Source organism: Schistocerca gregaria, chromosome 2 (assembly GCF_023897955.1).
Source record: "Schistocerca gregaria isolate iqSchGreg1 chromosome 2, iqSchGreg1.2, whole genome shotgun sequence".
NCBI classification, from domain to species: Eukaryota; Metazoa; Arthropoda; class Insecta; order Orthoptera; family Acrididae; genus Schistocerca; species Schistocerca gregaria.
Genome location: NC_064921.1, coordinates 819,542,890 through 819,557,416, shown reverse-complemented (window position 1 = coordinate 819,557,416; position 14,527 = coordinate 819,542,890). Strand labels below are relative to the sequence as shown.

Genomic DNA, 14,527 nt, shown 5'->3' with positions numbered 1-14,527 from the left:
GAGTACTATGGGACTTAACATCTGAGGTCATCAGTCCCCTAGAACTCAGAACTACATAAACCTAACTAACCTGAGGACATCACACACATCCATGCCCGAGGCAGGATTCGAATCTGCGACCGTAGCGGTCGCGCGGTTCCAGACTGAAGCGCCTAGAATCGCTCAGCAACACTGGTCGGCGCCACATTTAAGGGATTACGTTAATTTTGTATCCAGATAGGGAGAACAAATACTTTTCTATTGTAAACTGCTGAAACCAAAAAACTCCTCCTGAACAGGCCATGAAACTCCAATGGCACCGACCGGCCGCCGTCTCCTCCTCAGCCGATAGGCGTCACTGGATGCGGATGTGGAGGGGTATGTGGTCAACACACCGCTCTCCCGGTCGTATGTCAGTTTCCGAGACCGGAGCCGCTACTTCTCAATCAAGTAGCTCCTAAGTTTGCTTCACAAGGGGCGAGTGCAGCCCACTTGCCAACAGCGCTCGGCAGACCGGATGGTCGCCCATCCAAATGCTAGCCCAGCCCGACAGCGCTTAACTTCGGTGATCTGACGGGAACCGGTGTCATCACTGCGGCGAAGCCGTTGGCATTGTAAACTGCGCTTGCCTAGAAAAATCAACTATTAGGGCTCACACTTCGACCCTTAATAATTTGAAACAACACACAGGGAGGGCATATGAATCGCGGTATGTACAGTTTTAAGAAACAGTGACGGCAGCGTCTGCATGAGGAAACCGAAAAAGAAACGAAATGAAACTTGGCCATTCAGATATCGACAGCGATGCCAGTAGTGATCCGGTTAAAAGAACACGACAGATTAACATTCGCGAGTCTTTTGGTATTGCAGCAATTGGCAGCGGTGTATCTCAAGCTGGTGTGGACCAACGCATAATAAACTTTTCTGTTACAAACATGGTTCCTTTATGTCCTCGACGTCCAACCTGAATTTCCCTAACAACAACTTTTTTAAGTGAGTGACAGTAATACGTTTGATTCACTTGCTCATCACTGCACCCACAGCATAATGTTTACTATTACGAGTTAACGACTGAAAATTAACTTCCGATAAATCTCCTTTAAAGTAACGCTTTAACGTTTAACAAAGTTAACTATTTTAGTAACGGATTACCGATTAACGAAGTTAACTTCTTGATTAACGTTGGCCAACTATGAATCTGACTGACTACGTAATTATCGGCTACGATAGACTAGAGTGGATAGATGCATGAAACGGGTCTTCGGTGCGAAGATCAAAACAACAACATATCAGCGAATTTAACAGATCATATTCTTGTTTTGGAGCATCATCTCTGGTATAATGCTCTTAGAAGAAAGGAAGTAAATATACCTAAAAAAAGGTTCTGAGGCTTCACAACTCGCCGAACGGAAATTTTTCTTTCAATTACACATTAGAAAGTCCTACAATTGTAACGGCATGAAAGAAAGACAATGTCAGATGCCGTTAATATTGCAGTCGGCGGTGGCTACCAAGTACAATCAGTCACCAACTTTCTCTTCCGAATGCGAAAATATTTTGTTGAGCCCAACCTACATAGGAAGGAATGATCATCAAAATAAAATAAGAGAAATCAGAGCTCGAACAGAAAGGTTTAGGTGTTCGTTTTTCCCGCTCGCTGTTCGGGAGTGGAATAGTAGAGAGATAGTATGATTGTGGTTCGATGAACCCTCTGCCAAGCACTTAAATGTGAATTGCAGAGTAGTCATGTAGATGTAGATGTAGATGTACAATCGATATTATCGAAGTTATATTCCTGACGCGTTTGGAAGTATATGCATTTTCTCCAGGAAATGAATGTACATGTTTTGAAATGTCTGGACGACTCTTCTGCTATTCCTTCAGTTTTCAGCAGAGTATATATTTTTGACATTGTGTCTATTATCATTGTCTGTCCCCAAATTTAGTTAATATATTTCGACTTTTTCGTGAACACGGGTAGTCCCTCAAATAAATTTCCACTTCCACCGTTCATATGTCAAACCCCACGGAAAACAGCTCTCGCAAAACACGCAGTTTTGACACTGAGGTGTAAACGGTGACAACGACAACTCGAAACAGACGAGACTCAGTGCAAGAATAAAACTCTAGAGGCGCTGCAGTAGACTGACTTGTCTGGAGTAGTCAACTGAGACAAGGAAGTTGATCGTATAAAGGAGGTTTTAATCTCATGATACCTGCGCGACATATACTAAGGCGCCAGCAAAATTATCGGACCGTCTTCCGCGAATACAGGTTCTATGAATTCAGGCAACAGTGTTTCGCCTGTCTTCCAAAGATCCCTGCAACACTTTCGTATTTACTATGCCCACCTGTTACGACGCTAGCAGCCAATCTCTAAATCCTTTTGACCTCTAATGTCTATTGTCTATTGTAGTGTCTGCTTGATTATCTCTCCAAATGCTTCAGCAATACTCCAGTATTGGTCACTGTTGCACCGATTTTCTTTATACACTGTCTGACAAAAAAGTAAAGCACCCAGATGACACTGTCGGTTTGGAATGAAGTTCGTAGACGTACACAACATGTAAATGATTAGAGCTGCAATTTTCTGTGAGAGGTAGAACGGCTACCGGGATGCACTAGTGTTGTTCCAGTTTATTATCGTTACCACGCCTGGTAGGCTATATCCCTGTACGATGCGACAGATGTTGAGTGAGCACTGTGAAGACGCGGGAGTCGATGGGCATTGATGTGAGACAGCGTTACCAGCACCAGACGGGCGTCACCGCAGGATGTCCATTTGGGCGGCGAGTCGAGTAGTGGGAAATATCCAGATTTGTGGGGCATTCTGATGTGACACTTGATTGATACTGGACTGCATGGGAATGCGAGGGCAGGCAGACTCGTCGTCAAAATTCCACTCGACCACGTCTTACGACCACAAGGAAGGATCACTGTATTGTGTACCAAGCGCACCGTAGCCCTTTGACATCAGCGTCTGCTATCCGAGAACAAGCAACGGACTCCCTGCAACATTCTGTGTCATTCCGCACTGTTGGTCGTAGATCATCAGCAGTCGGATTCGGGAGCTACCGTCCCATTCGTAGGCTGTCGTTAACAGCACAACACGAACGGCCGTGTTTGGAGTAGTACCGTCACCGTGAAGCACGTACTGCTGATGAATGTCGTCGCAATGTGTTGAGCGATGGCTCTCTGTTCTTCACGACCCTGGACGATCATCGTCGGCCAGCATGGTGGCAACCTGGGAACAGATTCCGTTCTTCCAATGTTTCGAAGAGGCACAGCACTGTTACTCCTGCCGTCATGGTGTGGATCTGGAGCTCCATCGGGTACGACTTCAAGGTCACGGCTGATGCCGACAGAGAGGACCATACCGGCACAACAGTACGTCACGGACATCGTGATCCTCATGTGTTGCCTCCATTGCGACAGTATCTGGGAGCCGTTTTTCGAGAGGGCAATGCTCGGCCACGCATAGAACCTGTGTTTATGAAGTATCTGCGTGACGTTGAGGTACTCCCGTGGACAGCCGGATATGTAGATTCGTCCCCGATAGCCGGCCAGTGTGGCCGTGTGGTTCTAGGCGCTACAGTCTGGAACCACGCGACCGCTACTGTCACAGGTTCGAACCCTGTCTCGGGCACGGATGTGTGTGATATCCTTAGGTTAGTTAGGTTTAAGTAGTTCCAAGTTCTAGGCGACCGATGACCTCAGATGTTAAGTCCCATAGTGCTCAGAGCCATTTTTCGTCCCCGATAGAGCGTACGTGGGACCATCTTAGACATCAACTACGTCCCAAAGCCATTACACAGCATATCTAGGAGCAGTTACAGCAATTGTGAACCATCTTCCTCAGCAGACGATACAGCGGCTTTATGACACCTAACCCAACCTCATCATCAGTGCGTGCATGCAGGCCAGAGAGGTGAAATGGGCTGATGCTGACAACTTCTTCGTAAATGTAACTCGATTTTGTAATCACTGTAACAACATCACACACCCAGTCAAACCAAGAAAGTTTCATTTCCCTCTCCCCCTGGGAGCTTAATATTTTTTTCCAGGCAGTGCCGATGCAATGTACTCCGTCGCAACCCTGCTAACAAATTGCACTCTTTCATTCTTCTCCTCTACTACTGATATCGTATGTTGCCCTACATCCACATAGATTCTTTGTATTACCTATAAATATTGGCTCAAATGGCTCTGAGCACTATGCGACTTAACTTCTGAGGTCATCAGTCGCCTAGAACTTAGAACTAATTAAACCTAACTAACCTAAGGATATCACACACGTCCATGCCCGAGGCAGGATTCGAACCTGCGACCGTAGCGGTCGCTCGGCTCCAGACTGCAGCGCCTAGAACCGCACAGTCACTTCGGCCGGCGATAAATATTAAAATTGTGTTACGCATTCCAGACGTTCGCAGATTACCTTGTAACCAGATACTGTCAAGTTCTTTCTCTTTACTTGAGGTATTACCTTGCATTTATCCATATTAAAAGACAGCTGCTATTCATTACACACACTAGAAATTTTATCTACATCTTTTCGTATGTCCTTACTATCGGCCGCTAAATGTCTGCAATTGCTGCTGACCGTATCTTGTAAATCATTCATCTATATGGGAAACATCAGACATGTTATTACGCTTCTCTGGGGCAGGTCAGATATTACTTTTGCTCTACCTCAGTTATTCCGTAACGTTCTCTTCAACAGGGTAGCATAGTAACATTAAGACAACAAGTACTGACAAAGCGTTGATACTAATCTACACCTACATAGGAAGAAACGATCATCACAATAAAATAAGAGAAATCTGAGCTCGCACGAAAATGTTTAAGTGTTCGTTTTTCCCGAGCGCTGTTCGAGAGTGGAATGGTAGAGACGTAGCTTAAAGGTGGTTCTATGAACCCTCTGCTGGGCCCTTAACTGTGAACTGTAGAGTAATCATGTAGGTGTAGATGTTAACACAGGATGCACCAGAACTTCACCGACAAACCTGCAGGTGTTGTTCAGGGATACTTTTTGAGTAGGTATGTTTGAGAGACCCACCACCGCTGGCGGCTCGTTAGAAAGTACTAATGTGATTATGATTTAATCAGTCTGCTACGGTAATCAATCTTGTTTCTGTGAAAATATCTTCACAGCAGTAAATAAGTCTGTTATAGGCGATAACCAAAACATATGACGCACAAAAAAAGAGTAACAGATGAACCCTTAGACGGAAAAATACTGTACAATGAACATGAACAGTTTAGGCCGCAAGAAAAGTTATTTTTGCGGTTACCAGTTTCGGTCAGTTACTGACTGTCTTCAGACCTCATACCATGACGGTAGGCGGTGGCGGAGAACGGAGCAGGCGTTACAAACTCCACGATGTCAGTTGCAGTTGACCACAAAAATAAAGGTTTCTAGCGGTCATTTTAAAGTACTAAAACAAACCGCTGTTCTCCGCGATAAATGTTCTCAAAAAGTACCAAAAATACTGTGTTGTGGCTGTCGTCGGTCCAGCTGCAGATGTAATAGCTCTGTAACGAGCCGTCAGAGACCGTAGGTCCTTTTCGTACCAAAATACTCAGAAGGGCATCATCATATTTGGCGTTGTTAGTGGCAGAGTGGTGCACGGATGCCCTTCCTGTTGCCACCTCGTACCTCCCAGGACGGAATCAGTGTACCCCCAGCTGTCTGCGTCTAGTGTAATCCATGGAATAGTGCGATCGTGTTCAGATGTCTGCGGGTCATGGGGACCAGCCCGGTATTCACCTAGCAGGATGTGGAAAACCTCCTAAAAATCACATCCAGACTGGCCGGCACACCGACCCTCGTCGGTAATCCGCCAGGCGGATTAGATCCGTGGCAGGCGTGCCTACTCGAGTCCAGGAAGCAGCACATTAGTGCTCTCGGCTAACTTGGTGGGTACCAAAATACTCAGAAGGTATACCTGAGTATCTCTGAAAGTTTGTCGGTGGAATTCTGCTTCATCCTGTGTGTGAAAGAGATACTACTACTGTACCGTGAACAGTTCTACGAACTACTTTTCTGCAACAATATGAGGCACAGTAACGTTCGCATGGATTTTACTCCCTTGTTTACAAAAAAAATGTTACTTTTTCTGTGTCTTAACTGTCCCAAGACTTCTCCCGAAGTCTTCAGACTATGAGCAAATCTGTATATGGTTGATCTACGACGACTCCCTGGCAGCCACGCACGATCGCTACGCTAACGAGCAACGGAACTCATTGCTACAATTTTACAGTGGCGCTCTTCCTATGCTTCAGCATTTGCAATGCAAGCGTTTCTTTTAAGGACCACGTGACATTCCAGTTTCTTTTGGCAGCCGAAAAGCACAGCTGGGTGGAAACAGCATCTACTCCGGCGTAGAGCTTCCGCACAAAAGAAAACGAGGAGAAAGTCAGCGATGTGGGCAGAGTACGATACATTTAGTTGCTTTTGCAATTATGGTGCTCTGATGCGTGATCCGCGGCGGAAAATTCTCACGGAAATTCTCATCGCGAGAATGCATTCTGAGAACTCCAAGATTCTGCACGCAAAGAGGAGAAAGTAAGACGGGAATCCTACATGTTAGTCCACAGCAACAATAAGGAAATTGCGGAGGAATACAACAAAAAATTCAACAGCTATACTATTAAATTCCTTCCTACAGTGTAATGACCCCTCGAACACTCAATAAACAGTAGATTTATTTACGCTAGTTAGATATCATTGGTAACGCTGAAGCTGAAATGTAATTTTTACTGTTAATTATACTCTATAAGTATTTCTTAAGGTCATCATTTGTATTTTTTAAAATCTCATTAAGTCCTGGCCATCCACCTCTGCACCATTATTCTGAAACACTATAGTTAACTCCAGTTGCTTTCATTTCCGCATTAGGGCATGAAGTAGTGCCCAGTAATGTTTACAGTTAACGTATGCTTCGACCCGTGACAGTTAACGAGCAGAAGACTAGCAAAATGATACACTGGATTCGGTCTTCAACTCCGGATCCAGTCGTTGCGGTTTATATAGTCAGTGAATTACTTAGACCAAACAAATGTGAAACGGTCTCTTCAAGAAGACTACAGTTTACTTGCCTAGAGACACAGGGGTCCTTTGATGACTGACGTCTGCGAGAGATTCAACTGTTCTGCGAGAGATTAAACTGTACTCTTCCTTCTCTCATTGCGAAACGGAGTCTTCGAAAGTAGTGCTTTACGTCGACTCGCACTTAACTTCGTTTTCTTGTGTAAAGACGCTGTCATAAACTCTCCCTCATTATGTCATTTGACAGTAGCGTATATCACCGTAATTCCCTCTTAACATCGCATCCTCCCCCTTTTCCCTACACTGAGAGCACAACATCTGTGCATCATATCTACCTTTTTTTATCTGTTTGTTTGTACACTAACACAAGTGTCTTGGTAAAAAAAAAAAGGGTAACTAGCTCAACATTCGAAAAACGATAATATCTCCATCATGTGGCAAGGATACAAAATATATTCCATACCGTGGGCGCGGGCATACAATACCGTTGCTCCTCCACCCATGAGGCGACATTTCAGTTATATACCGCAAGCAACAAAACCATCTCAAATTAGTGCAACGAACAGCCTTGAGAAAAAGATTAATGTTTCACGAAAACTTCGAAGTTTCCTTCTTCTGACATCCAACACGCCTTTTCTTTAATTTTAGACGAATTTTAGGAGAGGGAAGAACTCAAAATGTGATTTTTTTAGATCTCCGTTTCTAAATATATTTAAGTCTGCCCCCTTAGCTGATTGGTCAGCGCGTATAACTGCTATGCGGCGTGCCCGGATTCGATTCCACGCCGGGTCGGAGATTTTCTCCGTTCGCGGTCTGCACGTTGTGTTCTCCTCGTCATCAATTCATAATCATCGAGACGCCAGTCGACCAATGTGGCGTTAACTGGAAAAACTTGCAACTCGACGGTCGAACTTCCCCAGATGGGGATTACAGGCCATCGATGCCGTGCCATCATTTCATTTTATATACATTACACGAGCTTTGCATTTTTTCATCAAATACAAAACAGGTGAACGCCCTTGGCTGCACGGTAGCTTTTTCTGCATATATCTTTTGGTTCAGCCTACCAAGTTTGAGGTATACATGACCCCAAAGCATGTCACGGTTGAGGCACAATCGAAGGAAATAGGTTCAAATGGCTCTGAGCACTATGGGACTTAACTTCTGAGGTCATCAGTCCCCTAGAACTTAGAACTACTTAAACCTAACTAATCTAAGGGAATCACACACATCCAAGCCCGAGGCAGGATTCGAACATGCGACAGCAGCAGTCGCGCGGTTCCAGACTGTAGCGCCTAGAGCAGCTCGGCCACCCTGACCGGCAAATAGTTTCTCACCTGCTCCGGTTCTCTTTAGGGTGATCACCAAGATACACCCGGCAGAAGAAACAGCTGAAGAGATTGAGCGTCCCCTTATGTGCCTCAACAGCAAGAGCAGGATATGGCTAAGAACTAGGGACCGTGTGATTAAAGCATTTTCCTTAAGCTGGTACAACAGCAAAGGAGGACTGTAAAGGCTGAAGAGAGTGCAATTTCCCTCCATGTTGATCCAGGGATTCAAACAATATGAGGAAGAAGAGCCGGTGGGACAACAAAGTGAAGATTATGTAAACACTGAGCTACTCGTGGTGTTCCTCCTCCCGCTCACAGATACAGGATGAATTCATAATCTCCCGTCTCCGTCTACGAATAGCCCTTTCACGACTGCTTTTCGAGAAATGGAACCTACTTTCCACTTTATCCGACGATTAGACTAATAAAACGGTTAAAATATGTGAAAGCTTTTTTCTGTGTGTGTGTTTTTATTGCTTGTAAATACATCAGTGCTAAAGTGCTAAAGATCACCTCATCACCATTTACAACAACTCGCGCCAAACTGGTGACTGTTCGGTTTAAATGGCGAACTCGTTTGCAATACTGTGAGGCTTCCGATTAGTTTTCGATGGTTCTCTTGCATTACATACTCAATTAAGAGCTAGTGAATGACCAATCGACGTAAGGAAATAATGAGCCTATGACTTATCTAAGAAGACAGATTGAGAAAAACAGCCAGCTTTCGTAGCTTTAGATACTCCGTTTAATAACGTTCACTGAAATACAGTCTATGAAATTCTAAAGGTAGTCGGGATAAAGTACAGGAAGCAAAAGGAGGTTGTCTATGACTAGTACAAAAATTAGACTACATTTGTAAGAGGCGAAGTACATGAAAGGGAAGACGTAGTTAAGAAGGGAATGAGACAGATTTGTAGTCTCTTCCCAATGTTATTCAAACTGTACAATCACCAAGTAGGAAACGAAATCAAGGAGAAGTCGGGAAAGGGAATCACAGTTCAGGAAGAATAAATAAAAACTTTTAAGTTTGCTGTTGACATCGTAATTTTATCAGAAATGGCACAGGACTTGTAAGATCACTGATCGGAATGGACGATCTTGGAAAGAGGTTACATGACGAACCTCAATAAAAGTAAGGCAAGGGTACTGGAATGTAGTCAAATTAAATCAGGTGAAGCTCTGGGAATAAGATTAGGAGACGAGACACTAAAGCAGAAGAAGTGTTTTGTTGTTTGGGCAGAAAAATAACAGACCATGCTCGAAATAGACAGGATATAAAATGCGGGTTGGCAACAGCAATAAAAGCGTTTCCCAAACAGGGAAATTTGTTAACTTCGAATGTAAATGTGTGAAGCTGTCTTTTCAGAAGTTATTTACGTGGACTGTAGCTTAGTACTGAAGTCAAACATGGGCGATAAACAGTTGCAACAAGAATTATCGAAATGTGGTGCTACAGAAGAATGCTAAAGATTAGATGGGGAGAACGGGTAACTTATTAAGACTTACTGAATCAAATTACAGAGAAAATAAGTTATAGCACAGATATCGGTTGATAGGTACCATCCTGAAGCACCTGGGATTGTTAATTTGACAACGGAAAGAAGTGTGGGGAAGCAAAAATTGTAGAGGGAGACCATGGCTTGAATTAAAGAAGATGAAATGGATGCAGATTGCAATCGTTGTGCAGAGATGAAGAGGCTTGCACGGAGCAGACAGCATGGAGAATTCCATGAAACCAGCCTTCGGACTGAAAACGACAATAGCATTAACAACAATACATTCACTGAGAGTCGACGTTTGTAATTTTGCGACACATACGTTTCTAAAGCTGCATCTATCTTGAAAGGCATTACTAAATACTGTCACGGTACTACGGGATAAAAAAAAAACGGGTTGGTTCTGAACAAACCGCTTTCAATCCATTGTTTCAGTAATACTGAGTGTGATACGCATTAACGAAAACTGTACTGAAAATAAGGAAGCAGTAAAATTGTATGCAGAGAAAGTAACTGTTGTGGCAAAACTGCTACAAACCATATTAACATGACCCGAACGAATAACAGAAGTAGTATGATGACTTTATTTTTGTTACGGCATCTTGACGAACTCCAACAGTCTGAGAAATAACAACTCAGCAATTTGCGGAAAGTCTTCCGGTGCTTATTCGCCGCTGTTTATCGACATTCGTTACGTATTAAGTAGAATGCAGTAGCTATTAGCTGTCATTTATATTTTGAAATGTTATTTGTATCCTGAACGAACAGACATCAAGCGTGATGGAACGATGCGAACATTAATCTTTTCGCAATGAAGTAGTCGTGGCGCACAGTTGCTGCAACAGCCAGTGCGCATTCCGCGAAATTTTCCATTATCTCTATGCAGTTAACGAAATGAGTATGGAATGTTTTTCACACGCTGACTGACAGACAGTTCAAGTATTGTTCAACTGTCTAAAAATCCGGTATCCTCAAGAACGTTTCATTACTAGCTACAAAAATAATTTAAGTTTATCATGTTTAACGCTCTTTTAACCTATTACGACAGTCTGTTACGTCAAAGCGAAGACGCTTTACCCCAAATGCTGTGTTATGCGCTGAAACAAAAACAGCTGATAGGAATCACCGCATGGTAGTTGCTTTCTTTTGATTCTTAAGCAAGGTGTTTCATTTTCTGGGACAAGCGCAGCATCGTGATTATTCTTCAGAGGTACATAAGTAGCCTACAGCATGAAATTATGACGAAAATTAAGACGTAAGTGACCACGCGCGTCAAAAGTTCTTCGTTTTGTATGGATTTAATCTGCAACTGCTTGCTCGGTGAGATTTTAATATGCTCATTAACGAAATAACCACGAACACTGTTGTAAAATTACCAAAGATCGTTATTTTGCTTTATGTTTGTCTGCTCTGCGCGCACAATTTTAAAGTTTTTTCCAACTACTTTTACTTCGCCAGACGCATTCATTTGCGTAATCAGTAGCGTAAAGAATAAGAGTAAACTTAAAAATTAGCTTCGAAATAGAAGATTTTTCAGAGATAGCTACCAGTCATTAATTTTTGTTGACATACTTGAATTGCTTAACTCAGGAACATGTTTCGAGGTACTAAACACATCTTGAGACTGCAGAGGCAATCGAAATGACATCTGTTAGAAGTTCACGTAGATACTAAAGTTGTTCTTTGTAAGTCTTGCATTTGCTGTATCCATCTTGAGAAGAAAGATAAGAATAATCTACTATGAGAGAATATTTACTTCGTTTGTTAGTCTGCTATTCACATAAAAAACTTTTTTAATTAATCATTCTCTGTGTTCATATGAAACGGCTGTCATCTTACGATGTGTTCACTTACCTCCATTGCTATGGCTCCTTGGATCTTGTTACTGTTTACAAATTTACAGAGGACAGTTAATACACGTCACCACAACCAACTCTAATGTGCGACAGAAAGAAGGTGGCTGTCGAAAGAAAGCTTGCTTCAACTTAACTATCGACATGTTGATCCTGTTGTTATCTGTCACTTACAATGTCTTCCGCACACTTTGTTGATGCATCTCTCGTATTAGTCGACGAAATATTCATTTGAATAAGAGAAACTCACAATTTGACGTTAATAACGACAGTATAAAAATTAACTTAAAGAATTACAAGGATATTGCTGCTGGAACACAGATGCGTATATATTCTTAATCGCTATGTATTTTCTGCTTTAACAGTACTGAACTGAAGTTTGCAAAGAAATGTGCGTTCTTGAAATCTGTAATTTCGTTTAGGATCTCGTTCTTCCACGTTAGACAACGGATGAATATTTCCATTTCCTGCAACATGTCGATTTTCTGGCTCTTCCATTAAGTGTGCACATTAGAGCTGATTGTGATTTTGTGTTTTAAACGCTCTTTGCAAGTTAATTTAATAATGGTTAACATGATTCAAGGAACGACGGCAATGAATGTAACTGTACACAGCATAAAAGACAGTCATTTCATATGAAAAAAAATCAGTGATCATTGAAAAAACTTTATACGAACCTCAGACCCAACAAAAATGGATATTACGTTATCCTCTTTCTCCGACGGAAGGCCACAGCACATGCCACGATTGTAAAACACAACTTTAATGTATATACGCAGTTAACAAACTTTTTTGTATCGTCATTTTAGTGTTAAGATCAGGTTTACGGCTCGAAACCTATTGCTTTATAAAAGAATCTACGTAAGTCATCAAAAATTTGTGATTGATAGCGCTCTCCGAAATAACACTTCATGTTTTGAAAACAACCATGGTCGATTAGCACTCAGTATGGGTTTAAATATATGGTCCAGACGACTGAAAGAGAAACACCTTAATGAAATTTATCCCAAAACGACACCAGCCGTTACAAGTAACAGTTTTAATCAATTACTTCATTTCTGAATTGGAAAAATACCATAATTCGAAGAGCTTTGTGCTACCTTCTAGATACAAAGGAGTGCTTTGTGATTTACGATTTCAGGTACTCAGGATAGTTGCTCATGGCACCCTAAGGCAGCCCCAGAGAAAACTAGAGGGAGTGCGCTAATCGGAAACTACGAGTTACTAGTAAGTTAACTGGATCAGCCGACCAGATCTGCTGAAAGAACAAAGCCACGAAATTAATAGAAGCTGTAGTATGTATCAACGAAAGAAGAAGTAGTGTAATGGAATTAAATCATGCTTGGGTAGGGGAATTATATTAGGAAACGAGTCAGTGAAACTATTAGATGCGTTTTACTGTCCCGGCAGAAAGATAATTGACGATGGAGAAAGCAGAGAGAATATGAAATGCAAACTAGCTATAGCAAGAAAAGTGTTTCTCAAAGAGAAATTTGCTGAGATCGAATATAAACTTAACTTAAAAAGTATTTGTGAAGGTATTTGTATGGAGTATAACCTTGGACAAAAGTGAAACATGGGCGATGAACAGTTTAGACAAGGAGAGAATAGAAGCTTTGGAAATGTGGTATCACAGGAGAATGCTAAAGATTAAATGGGTGGATCGAGTAACTTATGAAGAGATTATGAATAGAACTGTAAAGACAAGGAATTTACGGCATAACGTGAATAAAGAGAGAGATCGGTTGATAAAATGTAATGAGGCATGAATTAACTGTCAGTTTGGAACTGGAGGGAAGCGTTGCAAGTAAAAATTTGCAGAGGGACGCGAGGAATAAATATAGTAAAATCAGCTTCAAATGAATGAGAGTTGCAGAAGTTATGCAGAGATAAAGAGGCTCACAGAGGACAGACTAGCGTGGAGTGGTGCACCAAACCAGTCTTCTGTGCGCAGACCAAACAACAACAACGACGATAGCAACATCATAAATTAGCAATAAAAGTAAACACCCACTGATGATAGTGGAACAGCACGGCAGCACAGTTTCACATATACATACATTAGTAAATTGAAGTCCCTGCTACTTTTCTGTCTGCTAATACAAGGAACTACTGTAGGAATTTTGATACGGTTTTCAATAACAGACAGTTTTGTGTATATATATTTATTTAATGTGTAATGAAAACAAATTCATATCTGCAATATTGGTGGACAAATGAACATAATCACGAACGCGCACAGTCTTACCTCTCCAGATCTAGTAGTTCCCCGATCCATTTGATCGCTTCATCCGATACGTGATAAATGTCCATTATTGTTCCTTTGTATGCTCGAAGAGGAGAATGAGCAACGGTACGGAGGACCGAATGTGAGGAGGCACCACAGTCACAACGTGCAGAAGCAGCCCATCCCAATTTGTGCACCAGATAACCACATCCGCGTTTTCCAGTCTGAGCGTGGTTCATGATGCTCCCACTGACGTCTGTAAAATCGAATCCTTGTATCCGAATGGAAGGGTTCTCAGATGTTTTTTGATTACCGATGGCACCTCCCAATGGATATTCAATGACAGAGGTTGATTACTGTGCACCACCACTGTTCCCTTGATACCAGCCAACCAGCCAATAGTGTTCTGATTGCGCAATATCTCGAATTGTTGTGCATATATACCGATGAACCAAAACGTCATGTCCACCTGCTTAATACCTTGTTTGTCCGTCTTTGGAACGAAATACACTACTGATTCTACGGACCCGAATGGCTCTTAGCACTAAGGGACTTAACATCTAAGGTCATCAGTCACCTAGACTTAGAACTAC

At 42.3% G+C, this 14,527-nt stretch overlaps 2 protein-coding genes and 1 pseudogene across 3 annotated transcripts in view; 1 reads left to right on the top strand and 2 right to left on the bottom strand.

The window, feature by feature from the left end:
* The window catches only part of LOC126335151 (rab3 GTPase-activating protein catalytic subunit), a 471,879-nt gene that overhangs the window by 298,241 nt on the left and 159,111 nt on the right, over window positions 1–14,527 (bottom strand). The gene's annotated exons all lie outside the window — the stretch shown is intronic.
* Window positions 1–14,527, top strand: part of LOC126335152 (TLR4 interactor with leucine rich repeats) — a 300,800-nt gene that overhangs the window by 218,369 nt on the left and 67,904 nt on the right. The window lies entirely within an intron of this gene.
* LOC126337145 (5S ribosomal RNA) lies at window positions 473–590 on the bottom strand (annotated as a pseudogene).